Raw genomic sequence first — 14,257 nt, forward strand, 5'->3', positions numbered from 1 at the left:
GTACAGCGCAGGCTCAGTAGTTGTGGCGCACAGGCTTAGTTATTCCGCGACATGTGGGATCTTTCCGGACCAGGGTTCAAACCCATGTCCCCTGCATTGGCAGGCGGATTCTTAACCACTGCACCACCAGGGAAGCCCTAACTGTGTTCTTTTCTTCTGGCTTGTGAGTGCTCCCTTTGTATGAAGCAATGTCTACAGTACTGAGTCGACAGTCCCAAGAACCCTCTGCCTTCCCGCACCATCACTCTCCTCTGTGTGTTCAGTGCCAAAGCTGCTTTTATGGATTCACTCACACTCTTCACGTCTGCCGAGAGGTGGATTCTGGAATGACGGCATTTCCAGGAGTACTATTTACTCAGAAAGTGACTAATGGATAGTTAGTGTTTTCTCAGTTTGAGACTGGTTCCCTCTGATTTCTTATCCAATTCCCATAGGTGCTGAGCTGCCGGGGCTGAGTAAGTGCAGAGTCCTAGGACAGACACAAATTCCCCGACCATCAAAGAAGGATTAAAATGTCAGACCCATGTAACAAAGCACTTTAAAGAAAAGGCAGAAAGTAGAGAAATGAAAAAGATTAAATAATAGAAAAGGATAATAAAAGGAGATAAAATTTGTGATGTTACCCTAAGTTTGGCGGATTTTTAATTAAGAAATTGAAGGTGGACTCTCTGCAAGGTGTACAAAAGAGCGAGAAGGGGCAAGCCACAGAGCTGGTAAACACGATACTAGCACCAAACTAAACACCTGACTCCCAGGGAAATATCCCTCCTCACCCACAGCTGAGAACAAAGGAATATTATTATTAGCATCGTCATCAACATCAGTTGATAATGTTTTCTGAGTTTTCACTAAGTGCCAAGTGCTATATAAGCCCTTTGCAGGTAATGTGATTTAGTCAGCAACCCTGTAAAGTTTTTACTAGGATTGAAACCAAGCAGGGCCCTGTGGACTCCTGGGCACGGAAGCATTTCTTGTTTGTAGGGAATAGATTTCAGCCCCCATGACCTTCCCTGAGTTCCAAAGGGCAGATTCGAACAGTTGCTAATCAGGGAAGGGAGGGGATGCAGAGACAAGGGAGGGGCAGTTAAGAAACAATAGTGCAGCCTTGGGGCAGAGTCCTGGTTCTGCCTCAAGGGATACACATGACAATATCTTTAAGCTCTTCTGCAGAACTAAAACTCCAAATGGAAGATGTACCAGAGAGAAGGTCATAGTATGATAACCATGAAGCTCATCAGGAGACCACCTGAGGCCAGATTCAAAGAGTGCAGGCCCTGCATGCACACACCCTGATCTTTATCAGCAACCCTGCCCCTGAACCACTGCTGTAAAACTCCTCACCAAATCCTCCTGGGTTGGAATGCAGTTTTTGAGGCACAAGCCCGCTGTTTCCCCCTTTTCCTGGAAAAGCAATAAAGCTATTCTTTTCTACTTCACCCAAAACTCTGTCTCCGAGATTCTATTTGGCACCGGTTCACAGAGGCCAAGTTTTCAGCTTTGGTATTATGAGTCCCATCTGCAGATGGGGAGACTGAGGTTTAGAGGGCTTAAGCAACTTGCCCATCACAGAACCTCTGAGGCAGAGCTTGTACTCCTGCCAGGTTGGTCTGACACTTAACTCCATCTTTTTAACCAAAACAAACAAACAACAATCAAATGACAAGGACAACAACACACAGAGAAGCAGGAATCTGGGGCGTTTTCTCTGCCTTCTCCGGGTATCCCAGTCCATACTCTACTGGCCTGGTGCTTTTTTTTCTCTCCTGGAGAGCTGATTATCACCACTGCCTGGAGCCTTGGGTGGTGGTGTCCACAAACAGCCGAGCGTTTGAATGAATTCACTTCTGTTCTGTATATTGTTTCACTTCTGGGGAAACTAAACAGCTCAAGCAATTAAATTCTCCCACCGTCGTTCATTTTTTTAAGATTTTTATTGAAGATAAACTTATATTTGAACCAAAACCCAAGTGATATTTACAGTCTGGGTGCTAGGATGGATATCTCTGCCTTCTCAGGAAATGTGCCAGTGATTTTCTAGACTATATACCACACCCCTCTCAGGTATTATGAAAGGGTAGCCTTCTTAACAGAAATAGTCTCTTTTAAAGCTTTCGTTGTGACACAAACAGCAAACTGTCTGTTTTGACTGAGTTTTGACTGCTCAGTTAGCGCATTAAATGATTTCTTCACTAAGCCAGCATACACGTGCTGAATACCACTCTATACCAGGGGCTCTGTTGTGGGCTGGGCACAGAAAGTTCTTCATCTGAAGGATCTTTCAGTGTAGTAGTTGGGAGATTTACAAGTCAATGTGCTAAGTGCTATAATCGAGCTCTGTACTAGGGACTCTGGGGGACTAACTCAGGGTGAGCAAGTCACGGGAAGGCTTTTCAGATGCGGTGATGTTGGAATTCCCAGAAGAGTGAACAGAAAGAAGAAAGGCATGGAAAGGGGGAAAAAATAAAATGTGATTACAGACTGAGTAAGCAGCATGCTGAACCGCAGATGGTAGTCATAGCTACTCCGGGAATGATAAATTGGGTCTTAGAGAGGAGAAACTGGGGACCCAGAAAGAAATGCCTTCTCAATCTGTGATGATGAGAGATGCTTTTGTAGCGGTGTGCAGGGCAGATGGAAGGAAAGAGAGGGAAGGACCAGATTGTGGATACTGAAATATTCCAGGGAACCAATATGAGCCTAGACTAAAGACTGCAGGGGAGAGAGGGTGGATCTGGGGGAGACTTGGGCAGCGGGAATAGACAACTTTGATGGTTGACTTGACAGGAGGTGGGGATGAAGGAGGAAGTGTGGGTAGAAAGAGCCCAGGCTTTCGGGCTCTTACCATCCGTGACTTCAGCCATCCAGCTGTGACTGTGTCCTATGAACAAGCATGTGCCAATCTCACCCCGTGATCTGGAGCATCAGAGAGCAATAGGATGGGCTGCAATAGGTTCCCCTTCATTTGGTGTTAGGGCCTATGATCCTTCCTGCAGCTGGCACATTGCTTGCTACACAATATACTCTCAGTAACTCCTTATCGAGTGAGGACGAAAGAGGAATCAAGGCTGCTTCTGGGGTTTTGAACAGAGAGGTTCAGTAAAGACACAGAGCTATGTTAGTTTGTCAGCAGACACACTGGGTTTCTGTAAAAGTTGTATGTGGAAGGAATACTGACATGGTCCCTGGAATATTGTTCCAACTGGTGATTTCTTCTGTTTCGGCTGATGTAGTTCCTCACCATAGTAAGGAACCATCCTAGCATTCGCCCCAGCAAAACTGGCCGGTTTATAGTTGTGAACAACAACAAAACCCCTATTTCTAGAAGTGGCCAAATAATGGGGCTTCTAACCGTTGATGTGGAAAGAAGCTTAGAAGTTTCAAACATGGTTTGTGGCTCTAAAACTGCCCATAGATTATGGAAGAGGATGGGTAAAAACTTGTACCACCTCTGAAGTCGTCCAGTGGTGGACAGTGCCCTTCTTAGTCGGGTGTTGCCTGTTGAACTCAGAAAGCATGGAGCCATTTCTGCTGGGAGGTACTATCATGCCTCTGCTTCTAGCCAGTCTGCTGAGTAGCTGCATTTCCAAAGGAGCAGCTCATTCCCCAAAACTAAATGATTTTCAGGAGGTGTGGGGGAAAGATCAAAGCTTTAGGAAATGGAGGAACATAAAATAAAATCTACAATACAGGCGAAGGCTGTGTGGACTGCTTCATCATTTCTAGCCAGTACTCCCCAAAGCCTCCGCACTGTGATTTCCATGAAACACTCCTATGCTCTTAAAGGCAGACTAGCCTGAAAGTTTAAACAGGCTTTGTCTCCGTCTCATCCCGTCACACGAAGCCACGTGCGTGGGGCTTTTGTTTTGAAATCATACTGGTTCTTAAGGGTAAGAAAATAAACAGAAGAGTGGTTTTCCCAGTGCATTTTAAAGGCATTTATTAGAACCTCAGTGATAATTCTTCTTTTATTTGAAGAGATATCAACTGACAATCATCCTTCTGAAGCAGAGTATCCTGATGGACAGAAAGCCAAGTGAACCCACACAGTAAATTTGTAGACCTGGCCTTTTCGGTGTTAACATTCTCTTCTCAGTCCATTCATCGAATGTAAATTTAATGGTCTGGAAATGCTGGCAGGCTTTCTAAATTTTTCTTTGCATGGTATTAAACCAAGACTCATTTATTCGTGTCCTAGACTATATTACAAGCTTCCTGGCAGTGAATCGCTCTTATTTATGATCAGATGCCTAATCATTTCATGTTAAATAGCTTTCATAGTCCAACAGATTGGGAGGAAATTGTACTTTAGTCTATTCTATCCCCTGTCTCTCTCTTCTTTACTTGAGAATTTCTCCCTGACATCTGAGGTAAGTGTTTCTATGATTTATAACTCATATTATTTTAGCCCCGATTCCAATTCAAAACTTCTAAAACCGCATAACCTTACTCTTACTCGGGGTTAAATTGCAGATTTCCTTCCTGCTTGATACTGGAAACAAGGTTCAAAATATCTGGCCTTGGGACACTGGACCATCTTTGACAAAAATTTATTTTTAAATAAAGAGCCAGTTTTGTATATCTACTTTCATATACTTCCTCTTTGGACAGAAGTCTTTTACTAAAAAAAACAAAAAATCGTCTTCAGATTTTCTTATTTAAATGGAAAAATAAGGATCAAGTAAGGATTTTTATTCAATAATTTCTGCCTTTGGTAATAAAATCTCAGGCAAATTAAGTGACCACATAAAAGGAAAGGAATGTATAAGTGGCTAAGAGTCTGCATCTTAGGGGAGAATAATTGATATGCCAATTAACGAGTTTTCCAACCAACTAGTTCTAAAGACAATGCGAAACCAATGCACCCAAGGACATCCTATCGTGTTTGCTCCATCCTATTCTTCATTGCCACTCGGAGTCCTCCCAGCCTCCCCCCCGCCTCCCCCTGCCGCCCAACACACAAGGTGTGATTAGAAGTCCTCCTATATGGTCCTGGAAAGTGAATCTGAAAACAACCCGAGTTTTCATCTCCTTAGGGCTTCCTCAGAAGGCGTCACCACCCTCTCCTGGTATCACATAGAAATAAAGAGCTTCAAAATTATTATTACAAAACGATTTGGGTTTTCAAGTTCATTTATTCCCCTCACAATCATGTTCTGCAGTGTAATGATAATATGGGAGATTTTCAGGAAAGATTAAGCTTGGGAATTTGTACCGTTTTGGAATTTTCATAAAGAGAACAGTACTCAAAATAGAGATTTGTTTTTCCCGTAGATAATCTGCTGAAATTTTCTAAGGACAACTTTCTTCTTCTTTTCAAAGAATTAAATTGCAGCAGAATCACCTTTCAGAAGGACTGAAATTGGGTGTGTTGCCATTTTCTTGCCTAGATAAAGTCTTCTCACTTCTCCAAGTGCCCAGGACGCCACCCCCTGCTTCTGCCAGTCACGTGATCCCCTCACCATCTCTCACAGAGCTTCTGCTTGCCAGGGTCTACACAGGCTCACTTGCCTGCGCCTGTAGGAGGAAAAGCATACACATCACATCTAGCCAAGTCAAAACCATCTGGCTTTCTCTGGCTGACCACTAGCTTCTCATACATCCTTTATTCCTTAAAATAAAGTTCACTTTCTTTTTTTTTTTAATTTTTGAATTTTATTTATTTTTTATACAGCAGGTTCTTATTAGTCATCAATTTTATACACATCGGTGTATACATGTCAATCCCAATCGCACAATTCAGCACACCACCATCCCCACCACCCCGCAGTTTTTCTCCCTTGGTGTCCATACATTTGTTCTCTACATCTGTGTCAATTTCTGCCCTGCAAACCCGTTCATCTGTACCATTTTTCTAGGTTCCACATATATGCGTTAACATACGATATTTGTTTTTCTCTTTCTGACTTACTTTGTATGACAGTCTCTAGGTCCATCCATGTCTACAAATGACCCAATTTCATTCCTTTTTATGGCCGAGTAATATTCCGTTGTATATATGTATCACATCTTCTTTATCCATTCATCTGTCGATGGGCATTTAGGTTGCTTCCATGTCCTGGCTATTGTAAATAGTGCTGCAATGAACATTGGGGTGCATGTGCCTTTCTGAATTATGGTTTTCTCAGGGTATATGCCCAGTAGTGGGATTGCTGGGTCATATGGCAGTTCTATTTTTAGTTTTTCAAGGAACCTCCATACTGTTCTCCATAGTGGCTGTATCAATTTACATTTCCACCAACAGTGCAAGAGAGGTCCCTTTTTTCCACACCCTCTCCAGCATTTGTTGTTTGTAGATTTTCTGGTGATGCCCATTCTAACTGGTGTGAGGTGATACTTCATTGTAGTTTTGATTTGTATTTCTCTAATAATTAGTGATGTTGAGCAGCTTTTCATGTGCTTCTTGGACATCTGTATGTCTTCTTTGGAGAAATGTCTATTTAGGTCTTCTGCCCATTTTTGGATTGGGTTGTTTGTTTCTTTAATATTGAGCTGAATGAGCTGTTTATATATTTTGGAGATTAATCCTTTGTCCGTTGATTCATTTGCAAATATTTTCTCCCATTCTGAGGGTTGTCTTTTCGTCCTGATTGTAGTTTCCTTTGCTTTGCAAAAGCTTTGAAGTTTCATTAGGTCCCATTTGTTTATTTTTGTTTTTATTTCCATTACTGTAGGAGGTGGATCAAAAAAGATCTTGCTGTGATTTATGTCAAAGAGTGTTCTTCCTATGTTTTCCTCTAAGAGTTTTATAGTGTCCAGTCTTACATTTAAGTCTCTAATCCATTTTGAGTTTATTTTTGTGTATGGTGTTAAGGAGTGTTCTAATTTCATTCCTTTACATGTAGCTGTCCAGTTTTCCCAGCACCACTTATTGAAGAGACTGTCTTTTCTCCATTGTATATCCTTGCCTCCTTTGTCATAGATTAGTTGACCATATGTGTGTGGGTTTATCTCTGGGCTTTCTAACCTGTTCCATTGATCTATATTTCTGTTTTTGTGCCAGTACCATATTTTCTTGATTACTGTAGCTTTGTAGTATAGTCTGAAGTCAGGGAGTCTGATTCCTCCAGCTCCGTTTTTTTTTCCCTAAAAACTGCTTTTGCTATTCGGGGTCTTTTGTGCCTCCATACAAATTTTAAGATTTTTTGTTCTAGTTTTGCAAAAGATGCCACTGGTAATTTGATAGGTATTGCATTGAATCTGTAGATTACTTTGGGTAGTATAGTCATTTTCACAATATTGATTCTTCCAATCCAAGAACATGGTATATTTCTCCATCTGTTTGTGTCATCTTTAATTCCTTTCATCAGTGTCTTATAGTTTGCTGAGTACAGGTCTTTTACATCCTTAGATAGGTTGAGTCCTAGGTATTTTATTCTTTTTGTTACAGTGGTAAATGGGAGTGTTTCCTTAATTTCACTTTCAGATTTTTCATCATTAGTGTATAGGAATGTAAGAGATTTCTGTGCATTAATTTTGTATCCTGCTACTTTACCAAATTCATTGATTAGCTCTAGTAGTTTTCTGGTGGCATCTTTAGGATTCTCTATGTATAGTATCATGTCATCTGCAAACAGTGACAGTTTTACTTCTTCTTTTCCAATTTGTATTCCTTTTACTTCTTTTTCTTCTCTGATTGCCATGGCTAGGACTTCCAACACTATGTTGAATAATAGTGGGGAGAGTGGACCTCCTTGTCTTGTTCCTGATCTTAGAGGAAATGGTTTCAGTTTTTCACCATTGAGAGTGATGTTTGCTGTGGGTTTGTCATATATGGCCTTTATTATGTTGAGGTAGGTTCCCTCTATGCCCACTTTCTGGAGAGTTATTTTCATAAATGGGTGTTGAATTTTGTCAAAAGCTTTTTCTGCATCTATTGAGATGATCATATGGTTCTTATTCTTCAATTTGTTAATAATGGTGTATCACATTGATTGATTTGCGTATATTGAAGAATCCTTGCATCCCTGGGATAAATCCCACTTAATCATGGTGTATGATCCTTTTAATGTGCTGTTGGATTCTGTTTGCTAGTTTTTTGTTGAGGATTTTTGCATCTATATTCATCAGTAATATTGGTCTGTAATTTTCTTTTTTTGTAGTATCTTTGTCTGGTTTTGGTATCAGGGTGACGGTGGCCTCATAGAATGAGTTTGGGAGTGTTCCTTCCTCTGCAGTATTCTGGAAGAGTTTGAGAAGGATGGGTGTTAGCGCTTCTCTAAATGTTTGATAGAATTCACCTGTGAAGCCATCTGGTCCTGGACTTTTGTTTGTTGGAAGATTTTTAATCACAGTTTCAATTTTATTACTTGTGATTGGTCTGTTCACATTTTCTATTTCTTCCTGGTTCAGTCTTGGAAGGTTATACCTTTCTAAGAATTTGTCCATTTCTTCCAGGTTGTCCATTTTATTGGCATAGAGTTGCTTGTAGTAGTCTCTTATAATGCTTTGTATTTCTGCAGTGTCCATTGTAACTCCTCCTTTTTCATTTCTAATTTTATTGATTTGAGTCCTCTCCCTCTTTTTCTCTCTTTTTTTTTACTTGGGGATGCATCCTGCTGGTAAAAATGTTTTGAGCATCTCCAATACGTGTGTATTTATGTATAAGCTATAAATATGTATTAGTTTCTGAATTATTATGTGTATTTTTAAGGATATAAAAAAATTGAACTTAAAAAGTATTAAAATAACCATAAATAGAAGTTCTAAAATTTTCTTTCTTGCACTCCTGCTGGGATCTAGGCAGCTGACTCTGCAGACCACTGGATGGTGGGTGGTGGTTGGTGGGTGGTGATCCCAGAACCTGGAAGTGATGGAGATGATGTGGGGATATGGCACATGACTGCAGACTGAAAGGAGGCAGAAGCTCGCTAACTGAGACTGGGTTTTGTGACTTGCCTGCATCTGGATTCACTCTGAGTCACTTGTGATAATCCCGACCCCCACTAAGCACAGCGGTGTCACGCATCAGAATGACTAACGGCTGAACTAATAATAAATCTCTAAGTTATCCATTTTTCAGAATTGTTTCCACAAAAGTGAAAGAAGGTGGGAGAATATGACAGTCCTCAACTCTGTCTGCTAGAAACACACAGTTCCCCCAGCTCTTCCTAAGTAAGACACGATGTAAAATGAGAGTGTTAGCACATGGCCCGGTCATTACTGGCAACTGCAAATCACATCGTACGAATCACCCCCATCTCATTGAAGAAGTACTCTGACCCTGCAATAGATGAAGATTGTGAACTTTCAGAAAATTATTCATCTGGGTTTTAGACAAAACGTTTGAAGAGATCTATTCTGTTTTCATTAACATTATGAAAAAAAATCATTAAAATATCAGTTAGGGTTTTTTTTTAAAACAACAACAAACTTACAGAGCTTTACTAGTTAAATGTTGAGGCGTTTTTTCGCAGTTGGTTAGAAAGAAGACATTATCATAGATCTCCTTGTCTTTATTCCCTCTAATATCACCTAAGATCTCTACAAGATGAGGCAGAGATGTGCTCAGGCAAAGGCTTACTTCAAAGAGAAATGTGGAGGGAACCGCTGGCTGCAGAGAAAGATCAAAGGGAGAGAGCTATTTCGTTTGCCAGGCATTCGTATGTTCGCTCATTCATCAGGTGTCTACTGAATTCCTAAACTGTGTCAGGCAGTCAGGGTGCAGAGCAGAGAGATGCCCCCCTATCTTCACTGAATGGACAGGCCAGTGGGAGAGGCAGCTAACCTAGCAGGAGGTTAGTTCCCTGTAAGAGGACCTTACTCACAGGAATGCCCAGGGCACCATGTGGGCCCAGAGAAGCCTGGGAAACCCACAGCATTTGGATAGTCCTCCACTCTGGCCACCTGGGTTGAATTTTAAAAAATATAATAAAGTTGTGAAAGAAGAAAATAAACATTTACCCAGCAGGTGCTGTGTGCCAAAGACTCTGCTACAGATTTTTTTTTTTTTTTTTTGGCTGTGTTGGGTCTTTGTTGCTGCACGCAGGCTTTCTCTAGTTGCGGTGTGCGGGCTTCTCATTGCAGTGGCTTCTCTTGTTGCGGAGCACGGGGGCTCTAGGTGCGCAGGCTTCAGTAGTTGTGGCGCACGGGCTTAGTTGCTCCTCGGCATGTGGGATCTTCCAAGACCAGGGCTCGAACCCGTGTCCCCTGCATTGGCAGGCGGATTCTTAACCACTGCGCCACCAGGGAAGCCCTCTGCTACAGAGTTAATGAATACAGTTTCATGACAGGAGTATAATGAGGGAAAACATGAGGGAAGTCCTGAAAGCCAGACTTCTTGAGTTCATACCCAACTGCAGCGTTTACTCGCTAGCTGTATTAGGGTAAGGTAGCTCACCTCTCTAAATGTCAATTTCTCTGTATGTTAATGGGGATAATAATAGCCTTTATCTCAGAGGTAAATGCTATAGTTATGAGGAATAAACCAGATAATCTAGGTAAAGCAATAGGACTATGTCTGACACAGCAGATGTTCAGTGAATGTTAGCTGTTACGTAACTGTTAATCCCAATGACCCATGAACTAGCTGTTATTATTATTTTTTCTCCATTTTTATAGATGTAGGAACTAAGGCCTAGAGAGCCTTAGTAACTTGCAATGTTGCTACCACGATGTGGAAGCCAGGCTGTGTGCGGACTGGCGAGCGGAAGTACTGGCCCAGGAAAAGGAGTGAAAATGTTAAAAACATGGTGATTCAGGGAAGAAGGGGGGAGAGGATGCTTCCTGAGGAACATCTACTGCGCTTATTTCAGAAGGAGGAGGTCAGCTTTGTAGAATGTCCAAAAGAAGTAGATTGGAGATATTTTTCATTATGTGGATGTTAATAGATTATATGAATAGATGATCTACATGGGTAGATAAGAGGCATTACCTTGGAATTTCAGAATTTTAAGTGGATTTTGGTTTTATCCACAAATCAAATAGAAAGGGAGGAAGGGGAAGAGACTTAAGACGTGCAGCTGGGAGAGGCCAAAGTTGCAAGGTGTTAGGATTAAAAAGTTAATGCGTAGTGTATACTGAGGTTTCGTTTTGCTTTTCCCGTTGGTTCCATATTTTGTTGCCATTTAATTATAAAGAGTGTATTACATGCTACTCTGCTTTGCCATACCAAAACATTTTCTTTTTTGTTTATGAAACATTGGTTCCTAGAATTTCTTCCTGTCTCGTCCTAAGGCTCAACTTTCTATACTCGGATGCTATACCCGAAACTGCAGTTTCAATTCAGTACTGGTGACGGTGACCAGGAAAATAACATAGCCTGAGAGAACCGAGCCCCAGTAACCCCTTTTACTAGTTGCCGCTAACAGGAAGGATACATCTACAGGAGCTGCTTCTGGAATGAGTACCACCCTCTCCGTAAAAGGCCCTTCTCTATCCCTTCTAGAAGGTCTTCTGCTATGGAGACATTCCTGTTCACTGTTTCAATCCTACTAGTTCATTTATCAAACAGGAAAAACAAGACAAGCATCTAAAGAAACGCTAAATGTTATTCGTCTTCTGTTTCCAACGATAGAAATAGCAACAATAAATCATCACTTCCCTTCATGTTTTCACTAACTCACATTTCCTACTAAGACTCAGAGTGAGAAACAGCAAGGTTTGGCGAACAATGCTGAAGTGTGATGTCATTGTGTGGTCCTAACCGTTTTCTCTAAGAAAGCAGACTTTAGGCATTATTTTGATTCCATTAATGACCACTCAAGATAAGGAGCTTTTTCCATAGGTCTTGGATGCCTTCTTTCCTCACTCAGAGGACTTTTAAACCTGGGAGAGGTTGTAAACCTTTGTAAACAGGTTTACAAAAGTTGCCTTTGTAAACAAATGAGTAGCTTCGAGGGCCCCAAGGCATAACCTCAAATGAATGATAAATAAAGAGAAATTCTGCTCACAATTTTCCCCACACAAATGAAATAGAATGAGTCTTTCTTGGGCCTATAATTGCAACAGCTCAAACTTTACAAATAGTTTCTGCCAGATTTCAAAGGTGTTCAGGAAAAATTTTACTACATCATAAGAAATATACGTATCACTTATTTTTATGAATATTGTAAATAAAACCACTAAACATAACAACAGTTGAACAGAAAGTGCATGCAAACCAATTGGAAGATAAGCTAATGAATAACCTTTCTCTTTGTATTAAGAATGTATCTATATGGGACTTCCCTGGTGACGCAGTGGTTAAGAACCCGCCTGCCGATGCAGGGGACACTGGTTCGAGCCCTGGTCCGGGAAGATCCCACATGCCGCGGAGCAACTAAGCCCGTGCGCCACAACTGCGCTCTAGAGCCTGTGAGCCACAACTACTGAGCCCACGTGCCACAACTACTGAAGCCCCCGCGCCTGGAGCCAGTTCTCCACAACAGAGAAGCCACTGCAATGAGAAGCCCACGCGCCGCAACGAAGAGTAGCTCCTGCTCGCTGCAACTAGAGAAAGCCCGCGCGCAGCAACAAAGACCCAATGCAGCCAGAAATAAATAAATAAATGAATAAATTTATTTAAAAAAAAGAATATCTATATGGATTATTTGGGGCTTTTTGCTATTGAGTTGTATGAGTTCCTTACATATTTTAGATATTAACCCCTTATCAGATATATGGTTTGCAAATGTTGTCTCCCATTCCGTAGGTTGCCTTTTCATTTTGTTGCCTGTTTCCTTTGCTGTGCAGAAGCTTTTAGTTTATGTAGTCTCATTTGTTTATTTCTATTTTCATTACCTGTACTTTTAGTATTATATCCAAAAAAGTCATTGCCAAGACCAATGTCAAGGAGATTTTTCCCTATGTTTTCTTTTAGGGGTTTTTTGGTTTCAGGTCTTACATCTTAAGTTTTTAATCCATTTCAAATAAATTTTTGTGTATCATGTAAGATAGGTGTCCAATTTCATTTTATTTTTTTGCATGTGGATATTCATTTTCCCAACATCATTATTGAAAACAAACAGTTCATCTTAAAAATGGGCAAAGTACCTGAATAGACAGTTTTCCAAAGAAAATATACAAATGGGCAACAGGTACGTGAAAAGGTGCTCAAGATCACTAATCATCAAGGACGTGAACATCAAAACCACAAATGAGATATCATCCTACACCCTTGAGAATGGCTATAATCAAAAAAAAAACAAAACAAAAAACAAGAGATAATAAATGTTGGTGAGGACATGGAAAAGAAGGAACTCTTGTACACTGTTGGTGGGAATATAAAGTGGTGCAGCCATTATGGAAAACACTGTGGGGGTTCCTCAAAAAATTAAAAATAGAGTTACCATATGATCCAGCAATCCTACTTCTAGGTATATAATTGAAAGAAGCAAAATCAGTATCTCAAAGAAATATCTGCACTCCCATGTCACTGTAGCATTATTCATAATAGCTAAGATATGGAAACAACCTAAGTGTCTGGCAGTGGGTGAATGGATAAAGAAAATATAATGGAATATTATTCAGCCATAAAAAAGAAGGAAATCCTGCCATTTGCAACAACATGGATGAAGCTGGAGGGCATTATGCTAAGTGAAATAAGCCAGACAGAGAAACACAGATACTGTATGGTATCACTTATATGTAAAATCTAAAAAAAAAAAGGAAGAAAGAAAGAAAAAAAGAGAAAAGAAAAAGTCAAGCTCACAGAAACTGAGAGTAAAATGGTGGTTGCCAGGGGCTGGGGGATGAATGGGAAGATGCTGGTCAAAGGGTACAAACTTACAGTTTTAAGATGAATAAGCTCTAAGAATCTAATGTATAGCATGGTGATGGCAGTTAATGTTATCGTGTTAAACACTTGAATTTGGTAACAGAGTAGGTCTTAAGCATTCTCACCGCACAGAAAATGGTAACTATGTGAGGTGATGGACGTGCTAATTAACTTGAGTGTGGTATAATGTCACAACGTATACGTGTATCAAATCATCACATAGTACACCTTAAATATATACGATTTTGTCAGTTATACCTCAATAAAGCTGGGGAGTGTGGGGAAGGGATGTATGTATATGGTCTTAAGATCTGAAAATAAATAAAGAAAAGGTAAGACCATTTAAAGTCCTTTTGGCCTGCCTCCAGCTCAAATAACCCTCAATAGAAATAAAAATATTTCTTAAAAGACCATGGGTGCCCACTGTACTTCTTGTAGTCTCTTTTTCTATACTGGCCTCTTGGGGAGAAAATGCTGGGTAAGATGAAGTGTTCTGACACCCCCATTGTGTGAGTGTGTGTAATTGCTCCTTAAGGCAGGAATTGAAGGCTTTAAGGGAATCAC

The sequence above is a fragment of the Eschrichtius robustus genome, chromosome 14, assembly GCF_028021215.1.
Source record: "Eschrichtius robustus isolate mEscRob2 chromosome 14, mEscRob2.pri, whole genome shotgun sequence".
NCBI classification, from domain to species: domain Eukaryota; kingdom Metazoa; phylum Chordata; class Mammalia; order Artiodactyla; family Eschrichtiidae; genus Eschrichtius; species Eschrichtius robustus.